Genomic DNA, 19,859 nt, shown 5'->3' with positions numbered 1-19,859 from the left:
GGGGTGGACCATTTCTTTCCACCCCAAATAATACGACCTACCCCACCCCATCTGTCCCCCTCTAAAAAAAACCCTCTTGCCCGGAAAAACCCATCTCCCCCTCGTGATCACTTTTGCCATTATTCGCCATCTACGTCGAAGGAATGCACCCTCGGCGAGCTACCCCCTCCTCCGCCTTATCTCTTCAGACTTTCCCTTTGACCCTTCCCTCCCCCTGCCACCGTCCACCTTCGCCTGCAACTTCCTCCCTTGCTTCGCCTCGTACCGCACCAATGCGAGGGTTTCACTACGCTGTCCCTCCACACACACCCCTCCCTCTTCTCGCCATTCCTAACGCCATTAAAAAAAAGCGAGGGGGCCTGGATCCCTTTCTCTACCCACCTCCTCTGTATTTTTTTCCGCCAGGGCATTTTTTACCCTCTTTGCCGAAGCTCTTTTTTTTTTCTTTTTCATTCGGCCTCTTCTTTAACCCTTTCCTTTCGACTCCCTCCCACAACTTCCGCTGTTTTACTTTCCTTCCCTCCTCTCCTCCTCCGTTCTGCAATCTTCCCACCTTCCACCTCTCTTTTGAGCCCATCCCTTGTGTTCCTCCCTTTCTCCAACAACCCTGACGCCTGAGGGACCATTTTTTATCTTTGAGAAGAGTATAAAATAAAGTAGAAAAAAGTATAACGCGAGGGGCCGGCCCTGGTGGAATGAAATGAACATTCTTCTGCGACCTTGGGAAATGTCCCGCTCGTCTATTTCAGCTCGCCGTCCGCTCATATCTTTCGACTCTTTGACTTTCTTCCTCCGTCCACTTCCCCCCTCCCCTCTCTCTCTCCCTCCCTCCTCTCTTTTCACTCCCCGCCTGTCGCCCACACGCTTTCCGAATTGATAACCTTGCCCTTCATTTTTTTGTTTTTTTTTTTTTTGACGTTTTTCTACCTCTTCCGTCTAAGCCTTTTTTTCGGCCCCTAATCTCATGTTTTTTTGGGAATTTAATGCTTCCTTCTTTTCTTTCTCGCTGAAAGAGATTTCTTTTCTCTAATTCCCACGCAATTACATATACCGGATGTGTGTCGAAATCAACAAAAATTTCAGCATCATGCCTCACCACATCACACGGTGCTTTCACAGTTCAGGCTTCTCGCCATATGTTCTGTCTCATTAAAGTAACAAAACGGAAATTTGAATTTTTCCCCCTTCCGAATGAGCTCGTCAAACAGTTTTCGCTTCGGTTTTAAACCATATATTTTTTTAATTGCAGCCATCGTAATGTCTTGCATCGATGTTTTTGTCTTTAGCAAAGCCGCTATTTTTACCATACTGGCAACTTACGCAGAGATTTTTGAAACTGAAAACACACATATTTAGTACAAAGCTAAAAGCTATAGGCTTAGCGGCTATTCATTTTATGTCCTCTTAATCACAATGTATACAGTTACTGAAAAATAACAAGAAAAAAACTATTTACCACGGGTGACAACATAAAATTTCTCTCAGCAATGGGCAATGGAATCATCTTAATCCCTACCGAGCTGCATTCTTCAGGGCACAAGAACTCGTTCAAATTAAAATCTCACGCTCGTATAGGCTTACATAGTCACTGAATTATAATCAGAACAAAAAGACGACCCGCTATACTAATTCTCTATTGAGAATTAGAAAAGAGCATTGCCAACACTTAAAAGGTAAAATACATCATAAAGAGAACTTTCTAATGATATATGTGAAACAGCATTTGCTCAAGACATCGAAATTAGAGGTAAACTAATAACAGACATGTTTAGCTACAAGTTTGATACGAGAAAATAATTTCACTTGTACCCAAATTTCTCTACTTTCCCCTATGTCCATCGCCCTTACAAAACTGCCATCTCGCCAACATGCGCAAGGGAGAGGTGTAAAGAAAACATCTCGATGCATTGCTCGATGGCAATGCTCTCTTCATAGCGTCGAAACACGTGGATTATTCTCTTTGTACATCCTCAATATCGCACCCTTAGGCGACCGATCCGGAATGACCCAGGAGTGAGCAAGCGTCAGCCCGAGCGAAAGTGTGTCACTCAGTGCACATAATGCGATCTCTTTTGTTTCTTGGACCCATGAGCCTTTAGGTACGTCCCTTCCCGAACAAAACCCATCGTAAAAAAGAACCCTAGTTTTAATATCATTCGAGCACTCGTGCCTTTTTCATTCGGAAACCATGGTAGCGCGCCGTGAAATGCCCTTTGTACATATTGTAACTATGCTGAGGAAAACCAATCCAAGTTTAGGCCCATAACGCATATTTAAGGGAAACAATATTTTTTGATAGATGGCACTGATCTGTAGGAAAATATGTGGTTATTTTTCACCACGAATGACGACTGACTCTCTTTCCCATACTCACTCATAGTTACGTCATTTATCAATGCATTAATAACGCTTGATTTTTTTAGGATTCGAGAAAATTCTAGTTCCTCGCTGAACACGATAAAGCTCGCTATACGTTTGTAGTTTACTAAGATACGGTTCACTGGCTGAATTTTGTCAAAAAAAGCTAATGAAACGGCAGAATTTTCCGCTCCACTATATCACATCCTACAATCCTACCCTTCCATCCCCAAAGGGTCCGAGCGGACTTGCAGTGTGTTTAAGATTGCCCACTTCACATTTATCACTGCTACAGGTTTTACTCATTGGAATTAGTTCTTTTTGCGTTATTCCGATAATGGGCGGCTATCAGTGCTGCGCAATCGTCCAATATCGACGATCATAGACATTTAAAATGAAGCAGCAAATCCCTATTCTGATATTAAAAATCACCAAAGCATTCTGTCAGGAAAAACTTCAATAATGCTATCGATGAATTGAACAATCCCATCAATAAAAATACCGATTTAGGCCACCGAATTCGAGAAGCAAGGTGCGTGGGAGCACTAGCTGCAAATAACGCATCACGCATCAAGTTTACAACCGTCAGTTTTTATGTCGGTCGTTAACGGTGGATTGTGTAGGAGGCATTTTATGATCTCATATATATATATTGGATTTCATTCTATGAATTCAGCAATTTGTCGAGAACTTTCAAGATCTCTCTCTCTCTCTGATGCCATATCACACCCAACCCATCCTCTCAAAAAATGCATTCTCACTGTGTACAAAAATCCTCCGCAATCCTCTTCTCTTTAAATCCCTCGTTTTGAGAGGGAGTTTCCTATACCCCTTATGAATTCACGCTAACGTAGTCTGCAGCAGTCTCCCATCCCAGCATATCCCCCGAAGGTGTGCCCTCTAAAAGAGTTTCCCGTTGCTAGGCGTTCGGAGACAATAGGGTGTGCGACCCTTTAAATGCGACGCTGACCCCGATCCCCTTTTGTGCCAATTCTCGCTTTTTCTCTCAGCACCATACTTATCCCTTCTGCATTCAACGTTTGTCATTCATCCGTCTTTCTTCTCAGATATTGCCGAGCCCCAGCATCAGACGGCTCGGATTGTTATGCCGTACGCCACCAGGGACAGATGTACCCAGCAGTCGTACATTGTTCTCTACATCTCGCCATTATGTTAGGAGTACGTTAAGGAAAGAATTATGAAGTGCATCATACAATTTTTACTAGTTGTAATTTAATGTATTTAAAACTGTTTTCATAAGAAACGCATCAGTCAATTGTTACAATACCACACGCGTGAAACAAATTATTAAAGGACTTAGAAAAAATACGACGAATAGCAGTCATCGCCAATAATTTTAAATGAAATACAAAAACTAAAAATCCATTTCCAATACACCATTTAAGATTGTCTACACTTTTTACCTTTTGCTTGCTAACTCACTCAGATCTTTGACCGGCACCTTTTAGTCTTATTTTTAGTCCTGGGATTGCTTAGTCTCAGTGGCATAGCCAGACGGAGTCCGGAGGGCCCGGACTTCCTCTCCCCCCACCGAAATATTAAAAAAAGCAATTATTTTCCTTCTTAAAAGAAAACCTATTAAAAAATCATAAATTTACAAAATATTTCTTTAACAAATGAAGTTTTTTCGACTATGAAAGTGTTAAAATTAGTTAAAAACCCTCTACTTAGTACCCTGTTTTTCAAAAAATTTCCCTCCTGGTTTTGGACCCCCCGCCCCCGAACAGAATTCCTGGCTTCGCCACTGCTTAGTCTATGTCTCAGTTTATCCACGTAACATAAACCAATGCTTGAGAGAAAATAAAAATGAATTTAAAGCACAATATTCAATCTTTTTCCTCCCGGTCAGTTCTGAGAACGTAGAGATCTGGCGGTGACAGTCCAATTTGCGTTGATTTATGAAAAAAAGTAAATTAAATATAATTAAACAGTTGCTGACCTCTGTGACTGCGCTGAAACTGTGAAAAGATAATTCGAAAAATTAAACGGGAAACGCTTTTCAAATGAGGATCAGTTTGATGATGGCTTTTTGAAGAAATGAAAGAAAACTTTTTGTATAAGAATGTCGGGATTAATTTTCATCAAAAAATAAATAAATAGTAATCTTACGGATTCCATTACGTAAAAACATGCCAGATATTTGCTCAACATAAATTCATGCATAAAAAAACAATGTCATGAATTTCCTCCCACGTTTACAAAGTAATGACATTGGTTTCAATTACTAACCGATACCTGCAAGAGCTCAATAATTACAAGTGAAAAAAGTATAGCGTATGATAAGGTATTTAAACTTGTGTTTGGGTGGTAAATAATTTTTTGGAAGCTGAAAAACATTCAATTAATAATAAGCTTAAAATGCGAGCTAATAAATTAATCTAAACTTGAAAGAACTAAATTCTTACATCAGCATCATTGACTAAGCAAGTAGTGATGGAATGTTTTAATCAAGCAAATGAGGAGATACGTAAGCAAAATATTTTGAACCATGTAACTCGCTAAATAATTTTGTAGCAGGGAATATCAAGCAAGAAATATACGTGAGGAAAAGAAAAAAATGATCAAATGACAAGCCAATTCATGTCGTATGGAAGAGAAAAAATTCCCACTGGATTTTACTGCATTTTTATGCAAACCAGAGTGTTTCATAAAACATTTGCGAGCATCGTTGCATGCCAATACACTATTACTACGCCAAACCCATTCAACAACTCTTGGGTTAGCAATTGAATGACCCAAGACTGAACAGCAAGGTATCCAATGGGTTTAGTGGTTGCGGAAGTTTTTCAATTGGCTATTGGATATTTAGACTCCTGAATTGAATTTACACTACTTCCGAAATTATGAATTATATTAAAAAACTATATTTTATTTAGATACCTTGTTTATTATACTTTAAAACTAGACATGATCATATCCACTGAACAACCAATTGATTTTCTGGGAGAGTCAATAGCTTATAATCTAGGCCTCGCTTTGAGGTACTATCTGTGATCACGGAAAGAGGATAAGTGATAAATAAATCGGGGATTTATCAAGATAAAAGATAAATCAGCAAGCGGACCGTAACAACTTATATATTTTCCAACCAAATATTAGAATTAATTAATCAAGAAATTGTCATCATTGCAATTTTAATCGTAAGTTTTTCATAGGTATCCAAATGTTATTTTTCCACTACTCACTCGCCATAATAGCGCATTTAATGATTGTTTGTATATTAAAACTGAATACATCACCGTGAAGTACCAATAGACTTCAAAACAAATATAATGAACGAATGGCATAAATAAGTAACTTTATGAACTTTCATTGTAACTATCAAATACTAGGTGATATTCCAATGGATCTGGCAACTCATTACCATGGCTATTTGTTTAGAATGAAACTTTGCACATGGAAACCTCTTTGGTCAAACTGAATCTTGCAAAGCAGAAGGCTACACCCCCAGTAAATCAAATAACGGTATATCAAGTTAAGATAGAGGCTATTACTATAGCATAATCAGCCATCATGCTACATCCAGAATTATCTCGGATGCAATAATGTAAATATTTTGACGGTATCATGCTCATTCAGCATATTTTGGATTAACTCCGATTCATAAGATAATATGCTGGAGGAGAAAATTCAACTATGGATTGGAAGTGGTAGCGATGTTTCTAGGATCATAGAGATAGTATTTGGTGCCTCAAAATTATCATTCTCGCCTTTTTGAAGTCTGCTCTAAACAGCAACCTCTGCGATCAGAGTTTCGTTTTTCTTATAGAAAGAAAGTCGTATAATTAAGATATATTTAAAGTATACTAAAATAACCTATAATTTTTATTCTTTCTGAAAACATAAAATTCCTGTAAGCCATACCCAAATAATACATGCTTTTCGCGGGACAAACCTAAAAACCTTGACAATTCTTATATACAACTACAGACATGGTTATCTTGTGCAGCGACACCCATCTGCTGAGCAATGGACAAGTCCGCAGAAAAAAGTCTGGATGATATAATCAATTCTTGGTTAATATGGTAGTTGACGAGTATCGTGTTATAGAAAAACATTTCAATCTTCCACTTATTTAAAAATTCCCTTAAAACAACTATCATCGAAACATTGTATCATTTTCCCGTCTGCAGCCTGATATAGTGTGTCGTAACTAGTAATCTACTAATAAGTTTTAGAAAAAAGAGGAAAATTGGAATTCTTTCAACATTGCGTGATGGAAAAGCTCACACCATCGACCTTGGTACCTAAAATATAGTCAAATTGACATTTAATTCAGCAAATGAATTGATTTAAAATATTGACATAATTCCTAACCAACAACTTGGACGGGAGAAATTAAGCAACAATTCTTAAGCAAGTACTGCATTATGAACAATTTTTAGGTTACAACTGTTCATCTACTATTTTCATTCAAATGCTCTAAATCACGAAACCTCACGATTCAGAAAGATTTTTCGACGCTTTATCATCACAGTCAGAATGATTACTAGTAGCCCGGTCAAATTGGCCCAAAAAATATGGGTACCCTTACATAAACTCCCAAAAACCTGAAAATTAGCAGGAATATTAGGAATACCACTCTTGTAAAGTCCGTATCAGTGCCCATGGATCCCATATGTGCAAAATATTTTATTCAAGATCAAAGGTCACAAAAATAGGTTTTTTGCCGAACGGTTAGTTTTACGATAAAAATTGCTCAGACCAAACTTGTAGATCAGGAAATTATCTAAAATATTGTTTGCTGTATTTTCCGTAATTGGTATGACTAAATTTTTGCACTCTCCGAACATTACTGGACAGCTCCAGCTAACGTGCGAATGGCTTTTTCTCATAAATGGTAAATCTCAGCGAAAAAAGTACATATCAATTTTGTAGATAATTTCCTGATCTACAATTTTGGTTTGAGCAATTTTTTTAGTAAAACCTTTTGGCCAGAAAATGCAAAAAAAAGAGTCAATGTCTATTTTGACCGGACTATAGAGCGATCTCCAGCATTGTTGACGGTGAATTAGCGTTCTGCGTGTCTAATCCTGCCCTATAAAGGAATTATTGAGCGACCTATTCCCTGTTTTCAACGCTTCTGGACACGATAGTTGGACACAAAAAACACAAAAAATTCCCTGTACCTAAAATTGGTTGCTTTAGGCGTAACTTTGTGAAAGTGATTCATTATTAAAATTAAAAAGAAGAACTTTGTGCTTTCACATCCAGGAAATCTTATTTATTCACACATTTACATGACCATGGTTTCAACATAAGACGTCATCATTAGCTGAGTTCTACAGAGGTCCATTACAACCAGGCTAGGAGGGGGAGGGAGGAAGGTAACTAGGTTGAACGAATTGGTCAACAGAGATGACCTCCTAGCCTGGTATAAAAGGATATGATGGACCACTGTAGAGTTCACCTGATGATGACGTCTAACGTTGAAACCATGGTCGTTTAAATGTGTGAATAAATATTCATTTGAAAGCACAAAGTTCTTTTTAATTTTAATCTCTATACCTATTTCTACCCGCTTGAAGAATCCAAGCGCTATTTGACTCGTTTACTTATATGGCCGCTGAAATAAAACTTTAAAAGATAAGTGAATCACTGAGCATAGTGCACCTTGCTCCAAATGCTGAGAAGTGTGAAATTACGCACACGTTGCAATAGAAAAGTGGTGCAATTTTAATAACCCCCGAAGGACCAAGGAAAGGATAACATGGAAGCTTAAAAAAAAACACCAAATTTAAATACAGGTTCTCCCCTTCAATTCTGCGTCCACTTCACTAATCTTTCCTGGCGATTGCTAAAAACCGCGCGGCTCTGCTCATAATTCACGGCGATGCGGCGAGTGTCCGCTGCTAGCCCGTAAGCGCGCCCCGCTTCCTCCTTCCGCCCTCCACTCATCCCACACCCGCGCCGTCCCCACATTCCCATTCATTATTCCACACCCCCGTGGTCACCCGTGCCACCCACCTATGCCTCGTGTCATTCGCCCTCCACCGCTTATGATTCCGCAGCACATCGCATAATCCTCGAAGCGCGTACCTCGCTTATCCATTACTTTCGCATTCCTTGATTTATTTCCGCTCGACGTTCATTTTTATTCGATCATTTCTTTTATGAATTCATTAGTGTGTGTTGTTGGTTCGTGCAAAGGGGAACAATTTTACCCATGGCGCAATTCGTTAAGCTGAGATTTCGTCCCTGTCATGCATCTTGCTTCCCTTTTGTATCCGACCACAGGATGCCAAGAGATAACTTAAAGGTTATTAAAGCGTAAGGTTTAACTAGGGAAATTTTAGCGTACACATCGCACCAAAATTTACAATAAAGACAATATTTCCCGGTATTTCACGAAATTCTAAGACAAAAATTTGAAGAACACTTCGATTGTAATGCATATTTTTCTGCAAATAAACTTTCACACAACTTTTCGAATTGAATCCAATTTTTAAATCAGAACAAGTAGTTGATATATATTCCCAAATAAATAGCCTCCACTGTTCTCAATTATTCATTTTGAAAAAAATACCCCGTAAACAGCCGATGAGGGCCAAGACGGATATGCCCACACCTAGCGAAAGCTCATGTTTTAGGTACTTCAAGTGGAAAATAACCACTTAAAGAACGGACAAATTTTTCAAAAAGCCGTCAGCGAGAAACAGCATCAGTCAACTCTTTTAAAAAGTTGTAGTGAAGTGCGTTAAAGATCACGAAATTGTCACAAAAATAATTAGAAAACAATCGATCTTTCTGTAAGTTAGGCCCGTATTCTTAGTCGACCCTGTAGGGCCAACCGACCCTGGATACGTCATCAGCCCCTACATAAACCGATCTCACCCTACATACGCCACATATGGCGTTTTTAGAACTAAACGGGCCCTACTTGATGTAGGGTACCCGAACCGGCCCTAATACCAACAAAAACATGGCGGCAAAATATCGTCTGCTGATCACTTCGATTAAATAATCTACGTTACAATGGATATTAAGGAAGACGAGCTCACACAAACCATTTTAAAATGTACAGTAACACAGCGGAAAGATAATAATTTTATCACATTATTGCCACCAATTTAAATAAATTATAAAATTGACTGAACTAATAAGAACAATATGGCGGTATACATGCACCTTGTTTCTACGAATATATAATAACGAGTCGATTAGGCGCTTGAATTCATCAAGCGGGTAAATAGGGGGGGGGGGGGGAACATAGTTGTGTCACATGTTTCCGAGTCATGTGCCCATAAGTGGTTCAAAAAGCGAAAGAAACACCCCAAATATCGTTTAAATGAGTGAAATATGCGGGCAATACGCTCATTCACTGTCAACAATACTTAAGACCATCTTATTAACCACGGTGATCAATGCTTCGGGGAACCGTTTTATTATGAATGATTTACGCAATATAAAAAAAATATAGTGCATGGTAGATGAACTTAAGCGATTTATCGTATTTCAGCCATTACCCTAGGATTGTATCACCTCTTGATTTACTCACCTATTTTTGATTTATAATGTTTGCATACAGCAAACTTAATGAAATTAAAAACAGCATTTTTAGAAAATAAACGAACAGAGACTAATGAAATGATTATCCCAATAATTATGTCTCGAATAATGAAGTAATGTTCGGATTTCTCTGACGATGTATGTCTCTCAATGGTGTCAATTTTTGGATCTAAGGAAGGTTTATAACAACAAAACGCATTGATTACAATAAATATATTAATACGGTTATGAAACTTGAATTGGAGAAAGAACCGAAGAATGTTCAACTGTCCCCGTTGATGTTATATTCGGTAAGTAATAGCAGTTCGATATATTTTACAAAAACGTAGATTCGATATGTGTCGAATGGGAGCTTGGAAAGCAAATATATTTAATTGGTGCAGCATGAACAATGCTATGATAAACATATTCATAAAATTTCTTCGGTTTAACATCAATAGTTAGACAGCTACGAAAAATTGCATATTTGCTACCGTAATCATCGAATTATCAAGTATACTGACACGTGAAGTTAAAATGTCGTAATCCTATTGATTTATCTTCCCGTTTGGTCATCTACCCTATAATTCATGGTCAAATACGCCCGCGGATGTAAAATCCTGCATGTTATAGCAATTCGACATATTTTAAGAAAACGCTGAATCGATATATATCTAATGAGACAAAACATGCAAAACATATTTCCATTGGGGTTTGTGAAGAATACCAGGATGTGCACATTCACCAAATTTCATTGGTCCAACGGATATACGAATCAAGTTATGCCAATTTGCGTATTTTCTATAATAATTGAATTGATATTTCGACTATACTGCATCTGTAATATAAAATCCGCAATGCTTTTTATTTTAATTCCGGTATATGGCCATTTACCATATAATTCCTAGTCAAATTTGCCCGTTGATGTAAATTCCTATGTGTTATAACAATTCCATATATTTTAAGAAAAAGCAGATTCGATATATATCGAATGAGAAACTATACACAAAAAATGTTTCCATTGGGCATTGTGAGGAATACCAAGTTGTACCCATTCACCAAATTTCATTGGTCCAACGCATATACTACTCAAGTTATGCGTATTTGCGTATTTGCTACAATAATCGATTCGATCTTTCGATTAAACTGCATCTGCACTGTAAAATCCGCAATGCTGTATATTATAATTCCAGTTAATAGTCATCTACTCTATAATTCCTGGTCAACAATGCCTGTGGATGTAAAATCCCAAATGTTAAGGCAAATCGATATAATTTGGAAAATGAAGATTCGATATATATCGCATGTGAGACCATATACAAAACATATTTCCATTGGGCATTGTGAGAAATATCATGATATACCCATTCCCAAAATTTCTTTGGTCCAACTTATATAGCAATCAAGTTATGCCAATTTGCGAATTTGCTATAATGATCGTATCGATCTTTCGATTATACTGACATCTGTACTGTAAAATCCGCAATGCTATTGGTTTAACTTCCAGTCTACGGGTATTTTCTATATGATTCCTGGTCAACTATGTCCTTGGATGTAAAATCCTGTATGTTATAGCAATTCGATAAATTTTAAGAGAAAGTCGATTCGATATATATCGAACGTGAGACTACATACAAAATAAATTTCCATTGGGCATTGTGAGGAATACCAATATGTACCCATTCACCAAATTTCATTGGTCCAACGGAAAAACTATTGAAGTTAGGTATGCCAATTTACGTATTTGCTATAATAATCGAATCGACTTTTCGATCATACTGACATCTGTACTGTAAAATCCGCAATGCTATTGGTTTAACTTTCAGTCTATGGGTATCTACTATGTAATACCTGGTCAACTATGCCCTTGGATGTAAAATCCTATATGTTATAGCAGTTCGATATATTTGAAGAAAAAGTAGATTCGATATATATCGCACGTTAGACTACATACAAAACATATTTCTATTGGGCATTGTGAGGAATACCAAGATGTGCACATTCGCCAAATTTCATTGGTCCAACGGGTATACTTTTCAAGTTATACCAATTTGTGTATTTGTTATAATAATTGAATCGATTTTTCGATCATACTGACATCTGTACTGTAAAATCCGCAATGCTATTGGTTTGAAATCCAGTCTATGGGTATCTACTATTTAATCCCTAGTCAACTATGCCCTTGGATGTTAAATCCTACATGTTATAGCAATTCGATATATTTTAAGAAAAAGTAGATTCGATATATATCGCATGTGAGACCATATACAAAACATATTACAATTGAGTATTGTGAGGAATACCAAGATGTACCCGTTCACCAAGTTTCATTGGTCTAACGTATACGCTAATCAAGTTATGCCAATTTGCATATTTGCTATACTAATCGAATCGTACTTTAGACAATAGTGACATCTGTACTGTTAAATCCGGAATCCTATTGATATCCCTTCCATTCTTTGGTCAATGCGTTATCCCTACCTTCTCTACTATCCCCGCTTTCAAAATTTAGCCTATGTTCTTGTATTGGTGACGTAGATAGACGGGATGCGTGTATTTCTTACGGGGGCCTAATACAAAAAGGTATAAATTCATGTTGAATTAAAACTTTTGGGCTATGTCGCCGCGTCAGATTTTGGGTGGCCCCAACGTTTCCCGACCGATGCTGGTCGCTTTCTCAAGGGAATCTGTTCATTATGGAATAAATTGGAAATGGAAAAATATGGAATAAATTCATATCGATGTATCTTCATTAGGAAACGTAATTCATCTAAATAATTTATGTGTGCGCATAATTCATTCTTTTCCTTACATATTGTTAAAATTTTTATCCCCGTAACTATGTAAATAAGCCCAAAAAAAGGCTCAATCGAATACAACCTTGTATCGATCATAACTTCGAGTCTAATCAATCGATCCGCTTGATTTAACTTTTGTCGGATGAAACACATTATCAGTTGTATTGTGTATGACTTCCATGCTCAAAACTTGATTAACAAAAAAGTTATTAGCGATTAAAGCGTATCCAAGGAGATTGGTATCGATATAACTCGCACATGAATAGATCGAGCGGAATCATCACCATTGCAAAAGTTGACTATTTTAATGATGCTATTACCCTGAAAATTTCATCCATCTAGCTGAAATGGTTGCTAAGATATTTAAGGTTGTATGCTCCACAAAAAAATGGCGACAATGATTTTTCGCGTGCAGGTCATTTTTCGGAATTTAATTATTAATTAACCAAGAGGGATACGGAGAAAGTGAGCTCAAACGTAAGGGTACGAAGTACCCTTTACGGTTTTTCTAGGAGATTCCAAATTTTCACATGGCACATGTCTCAATGCCGAAATCCGAATTTGAATATTCGCCCATCACGACAATGTAAAATCGAAATCGTTTATTCCTCGGGATTGTTTCGACATATGAAAATTCCAAGATAGCCAAAAAATCAACCAAAAAATTCTCTACCAAATAAGTCAAGGAATTTGTCGTACGATTATTGAAAGTTGGTCAAAAAAATTCCTAAACTTTTTCCATAAGAAAAGCATAGAAAACGTTCAAAAAATAATAAAAAATACTGAATATCAATTTGTCGCTATGGCAACTATACCAAAAAATCGACCAAAAAATCTACTTTATGTCCATTGATTATCATGTTCCTCAGACGTTTAAAAACATAGAATGAAAGCGAAAAAGTTTTAGTCCCATAAGGCTCCCATGTTAATTCAAGTCGATATATCTCGAAAACTAATCGACTTTTTCAAGTTTTCAGATTTTTTCTCCCGATGAATTTTTTTTTACTTTTGCGTCCAATAAGCCAAATACCCACACCTATCACAGTTTGGGCTGCGAATATTGATGAGTCAGTCAGTGGCATATCGATTTGCCATTATATATTAGCTTAATGCCATTATATATTAGCTTAATATTTTTCACGTTTGGCCCTTGGTATACTTTATGGAAACCAACCCATTGTTACGTGTAACCATAGAAAACTTATTTTTATGCATATATTTGCCACAAAATAAACTTAACTACGGAAGGTTAAAGCGAATGACGAACCTTGATGATGCAACGTAAGTTCCCACGTCAATGATCATATTTGCTCCGTACTTATTACTATCTTGTACAGACCGCTTTTGAAGTAATTTAAAGACGATATGGTTCTACTTTTGGCTCGATATGAGAGTATTTGTACTGATAATTAAGGTACCGACACGACCTCGCGAACGACACAGATTGTTTATTTACCTTGAGCCGTTGTCCTAACAATACGCCCGAAAATTATCGGACGTCTTTTCTTAGTTAGTTCCTATTACGCCACCAGAGTGGAAAATTGGCGCTGCGCCATCAACTACGTCATCTTACGCCTCATTCACATTACGATCGTCCGAGCCGTCGTCCTAACGATAGTTGACCGAACTAGCCGAGTGAATGCAAGTTCTGACTATAGTTGACGTAGTTCCAAACGTTGCCACTTTACGATGGTTAGGCGCTGGGAGACCGGAAACGGAAGCGACAAGAGAAAGACGAAAAGCTCGTGAAGCTCTATTTTTTCCATGGACATTTCATGGATTTGTCCTTGGAAGGAAGAATATGGGCGGAAGAAAAATTATTCGGTAAATACACGTTAAACACAGTATTATCTTGTCCATGCATACCTCAACAGCTTTGCTAACATTCAATTTCCCGTTCACTTTAGATGTCAGCACTTGAGGGCAGCACAGGTTTTAACCATCGTAATGTGAATGCACGATAGTTCCGACAACGGCTCGGACGATCGTAATGTGAACGAGGCATTAGAGAACTTGACGACGCGACGGAATTACCCCCCACCACTTATGTAGGGTCGACTTAGAACCGCATGTAGGGGCCTTTTGTTATGTAGGGACGGATATGTAGGGTCGACTAAGAATACGGCCCTTACTGTCGATCAATCTGTCGATCGTCGATCGATACTGTTAAATCGATCATACTGTAGTTACAATACTAATTCAAACTCCAGCACACTATTAAAAATCTTTTTTGCGACATTTTGCCAGACTGTATTAATATTTATATTTTACAGCAATATGATATCACTAGTATGAAGAAATGACATAGTTAACAGGAAAACTCCAACGAATGACCTGAAATACGAGACACCATATTTAGAGTTCTTCAAAATTACTTGGAATATTTTAAAAGAGTTATTTGATGATAATTTGCTAAATTTAGCGAAAAAAATGATGTAATTGGTATCAGCAGTGACTAAATTCAAGCGCAGGCTTATACCAGAAGTTGAACGCCTCTATTAACACCAACACAATTACTTCATTATCCGTCATGAAAAGTACGTATCCTAAGAGTCCATTCCTGAAAAAATATTGATCACACCCAAAAAGTGACAATAAACTGAACCTTCCATTCATTTTTGGGCGATTGCGATCTAGTTAAAACCCCTTTGTAAAAAAAAGAGCGCCAAACTCTATTTTTGGTTTCGTTCCATTTACATCTCCATTGACCATTTACATCCGATGTGTCACTCGTTTTTCCTTGAACTCTTATACATTGATACGGCCATAGTTCGAGAAAGAGGAGTAAGGAAGAGGGAACATCATTGGTCCTATCCCTTTAATCGCCACTTCCGGCCTCTTATTAAGGGCTGAAGCCGTCACTTCACGCTTTCATCCACTGATGCCACGCAAGATAAGCACGAAATTTTGCGGAGACAAAGAAAATTGAAAGAGGAAGGTTGAGCGATGCTGATCAGGTTGATAATGGATGAATGAACGCAAGAGGGAGGGATTGACTTCGAGGAGCACTTCCGGGAGTTTATCATAGAAGGTAGTCTTACGTGGGGGCCCCAAAAAACGTATTTTCCCTTCAAGTAATATGGGCAGGGCATGGACCCATTGGTAAGTGAGCTATTTATGAAGCTAAATGACCCCGAGTAAAGATCTATAGCGATGTCATTTCTGATGTCACAAGTTTTATCAAGTACTTTTTTTAAGAGTTAGGTAACATATTGAACGCATAAGGATTGCCTGCACCTAAATATCGCATGAAATAAAAAATTTAATAGTTTTTTTCAATACTTGGCTTTTTTTTTTTCTTGAGATCGCAAGTAGCTTGACTTTCAAATTCATTGACTCGTGAAATTTTTCATCCGCGCACGAAGAGTCAACATATATCTAGCTTTGGCAAACAAGATCACAATCGGATATTTATTTACATAAAACGACTCACTTTGCATCATTTCCCAATTCCTAGATTTTATATTTAAACGTAGGTAAGAACGAACCATATAGGCGTCAGTATCCGTGGTTAAGTGACCCAGACCCATTATTGTAAAGCTGCTCCAGGCGTGACACCGGGGAAATGTTGGAATATGACTTCAATATGAAGATTGTGTGGGGCACTGGGGCTGAGGAAGGGCATGGGAGGGGATGAAAGAGAGATCTGTATCCTTTTTTAACGACTGCTGTATTTAAAGCTACTTATGTTCTGCCGTCCGTTCTTATAATTTTAAAAAACGGTAAAATATACAAAAGTCATTCCAAACAGATTTATCAAGCTAAGTGTTATTCCAGATTTAAATGCGTGAAGAGGGATGAGAGAGCATGGACCTCTATGGTATCTTAATGAAATAATGTGTAATCAGAAAATTTAATTGCAGCGCAAAAATCAAGCATCTCTTGCGACCACTGTAGTTTTATGAATTCGTACTGTTTTTAATGCTTGTCGTGACTACTCTTGTAGTCAGAATACGAGATATGTTCATAAAATATGATTAATATTAGTTTTTGAAAAAACATTCATTTATTCGTCAACATTAATGTAGTCGCCTTCAACATAGTCCCAATTAGATATTATCCCCTTTTCCCAGCGCTCCTTCCAATCCTCGAAACACTTCTCAAACACGATCTTTGGGATTGCCTCTAGCTCTGTCGGCGATTTCTTTTAATTACATCTAAGCTATTAAAACGTCGGCCCTTTAAGGCTCTCTTTATATTTTGAAACGGGAAAAAGTCACATGGAGGCATGTCTGGCGAATATGGAGGCTGGGCAATCCTCACAGATCTGTTTTTGGCTAAAAAGTAACGAACAAGCAAGCTGAAAATAGCCGACCCCATAAGAACTCGTCAAACCTCAGCGGCTACCGCATACAAAGCTGAAATTTTTATCATAATTCAGAGGCATGTACAACAACAACAAAATTGAAAATCGATCTCTCCAAACTCGCGGGAAAGTTAAAATGTACATTTCGTTAATATTGGGATGGTATTTGGAGGAGGCGATCGACAGCTGAGGTCATTTGCGCCATGAGGGAAGGGTGGAGAGAAACTCGGCGTCGGCATTAGCCTGCTCTTAACGGAAGGCGCCAAGGGGACCACGGCTTAACGTCCTATCCGACGGACGAAGTGTTGCGCTTGAAATGTCCCCAACACAACATTCAAGCAGGGATCGGGCAGTCTGAAAATTCTCTGCCACTGCCGGGATTTGAACCCGAGCGCGCCGGGTGGGAAGCCAACACTATATCCACCACACCAACCCGATCCCCTCTGTTAATATTCTGACGCATCTCGTATTTGAAGGCAAGTTCATTTAAAATGATAGGTGAAAAAGTTACGGAAGCTAAAGTAAAGCTTGACATTCCCTCTTCTCCACCAGCCTCATTACTCCAATCCCCGATCATCGTCTATTCCCGCGCCATCACGCAAACACCCGCGATGTATAGATAGGCCGTCCCCTCCAGGCGATAGTGGAGTCCACCCACTCTCATGCTTCCCCTACGTACTCCCCTTGTTACTGCAACCCCTATGGGTTTGCTCTCTCTCCATTGTCACCCGCTGACGAAGCATTTCCCTCGCGTAAGGCAATCCTCGCTGGGAAACCACACACTTCACCCCCGAGCCGCAGCAGCCATCGTGTCCGCGGGGAGAGAGAAGAGTTTGAAGCACGCCAGTCGCTCATTCCCTTCGCCCTTTCCCCACTTCACATGTACATTCACTGCCCTCGCATCCTCTCGACTCGCGCTAATAAAAATGAAAGGAGAACTCGCGACCCTCCAGGCACAGCTATGCTGTCACATTCGCCCCGGAGTGGCTGCGTAATCACTTTTCTTCAACGTGCGTCCCTTGTTCCCACACTTCACAACATCTTTCACACTCTACTTTTCCCCTTTCTCCATAAATCACGATTATGAAAAGAAGGTCCTCAAATGCACGTTTTAAAAGTCTCACTATCCAAGGTATTTCTGGTTGATTCCATTATATGACAAATACCAAATACTTCAAAGAACAATGGGGTAACTATGGGGAGGACGGTGGGGGGGAATATTCCCCCCATCGTCCTCCCCATAGCCACAGAGAATGAGAAGCAAATTTTATATTATGCTAATTTTTTTCCTATTGTGATGATTTTCCGCGGAATTATGAGTGAAACCCAAATTTTAAGAGACAAAATGATTTAAAATGTATTTCCAAGTAGGTCATTTTTCAAAAGTTTTCTCGGGACGCCTCATTGCCTGGTAATTCCTCCTCCTCCCCCCCCTCCCAATCCCACCAAAGCATCTTTCACAGAAGTTGTTATATGTATTTTAAAAAAGTACCGGCATACGTGATATTATCCGACGTTGAAAATTGAGCTTAGAATTAATAGAATTTTGAATGAGATTAATGGCATGATCATACCTATGATCCACGACTCGTGGCCTCTAAGACTCCGGTCGTGCCTCTTCTAACCATCTATAGAGATCGATCCTTGAGGAGTTGATGTACCACACTTCCTCGACCTAATGAAACCGGAACAGAAGCTTTGCCCTCAGAACTCCTGAAAAATTAAGAAATCATCATACAAATTTTGAAGGAAAATTGGAATAAACAATTAAATATGACATATAAATGGGTGATAAGAGGAATTGCATGCATTTAGCCCGTCAATGCCTACGGGTGCCATAAGGCACCCAGTTCAGTGCCGACTTAGTTGAAGGTTTCCTCTATTATTCAGTCAGTTTGGATTGTGTTCATTTGTGTTGAGCTCATGTGTATGATATTTTATAAAAGTGAAATATGTTCGAATTTAAAAAAACTTTAGGCGTTGACGGGTTTGTAGCAGTGCATTTCCTGTCTTCATTAATTTCTTTAAAAAGGGATAATGTTCTAACACCTTGCAGTATATGAGAACGTGTGATGGCTTGGAAGGTATGATATATTAGCTACTATTCCGCTGATAATCATCTTTCCGCAACGTCTTGATGAATTCACGCTAAACCCACTTTTAACTAAAACAGTTTATCACGGCGAAAAGTAGTGACAAAGAAACGCGTTGCGCGGAAATAAATTTCGTGGAGATGTTTGGCAATATCCCATTTTATCAGTTTTTTATGTAGGCCAAATGGTTTTACGGAAATTTTTAAGTACGTAATGGAATCAGGCATTACTATGACAAATTTACACGCATCCATCAGGTGATTACTATCAATCTAAATGAATTACGAGTCGATCCGGTTTTTAACACAGTTACACTATCATTTTAGGAATTAAATTGTTAGGTATTAGTTTTAGAGGCACAAAAAGAAAAAAGTCTGCTCATCTCGACACTGAACCGAAATTGCTTGCCAAGAAACTATTTACATGATGACAGCAAAGATTATTTTTAATCTTCGGGTAATAACTAAGGTCTTCTATACAGTGGAGCCAAGTGTGATTTCTTACAAAATTTTAAAATATCCCGAGGCATCAGAAAAAAACATTCATTACTAACGAACGAAAATAAATTGCAAAAAGAGGTTGAGACTTTCTCAAGCACTCTCTCGTCAGGTCACACAATTGTGAATTGACGTTGAATATATTTCCTCTACCCCTTGGGCTAGGATAGAGCATGCTACCACCTAGTAATAACTCCAATAACTTAGCAATGAGCTCTGTGTGTATGAAATCGAATACTGGATACGTGGGTTTAAAAGTATGCTATAATACACTTTCAAAAGTCTGAAGCGATTCTGC

General features: G+C 38.3%; 1 protein-coding gene and 1 long non-coding RNA gene across 2 annotated transcripts in view; one reads left to right on the top strand and one right to left on the bottom strand.

The window, feature by feature from the left end:
• Window positions 1–19,859, top strand: part of LOC124157886 — a 320,618-nt gene that overhangs the window by 68,769 nt on the left and 231,990 nt on the right. The window lies entirely within an intron of this gene.
• Window positions 1–19,859, bottom strand: part of LOC124157888 — a 124,655-nt gene that overhangs the window by 102,750 nt on the left and 2,046 nt on the right. The window contains exon 2 of the long non-coding RNA XR_006864664.1: window positions 18,546–18,684. This is a non-coding gene — a long non-coding RNA (uncharacterized LOC124157888). The remainder of the gene's footprint in view (window positions 1–18,545; window positions 18,685–19,859) is intronic.

This window comes from Ischnura elegans, chromosome 4 (genome assembly GCF_921293095.1).
Source record: "Ischnura elegans chromosome 4, ioIscEleg1.1, whole genome shotgun sequence".
In the NCBI taxonomy this organism is placed as follows: domain Eukaryota; kingdom Metazoa; phylum Arthropoda; class Insecta; order Odonata; family Coenagrionidae; genus Ischnura; species Ischnura elegans.
This window is presented reverse-complemented; position numbering and strand designations above follow the sequence as displayed.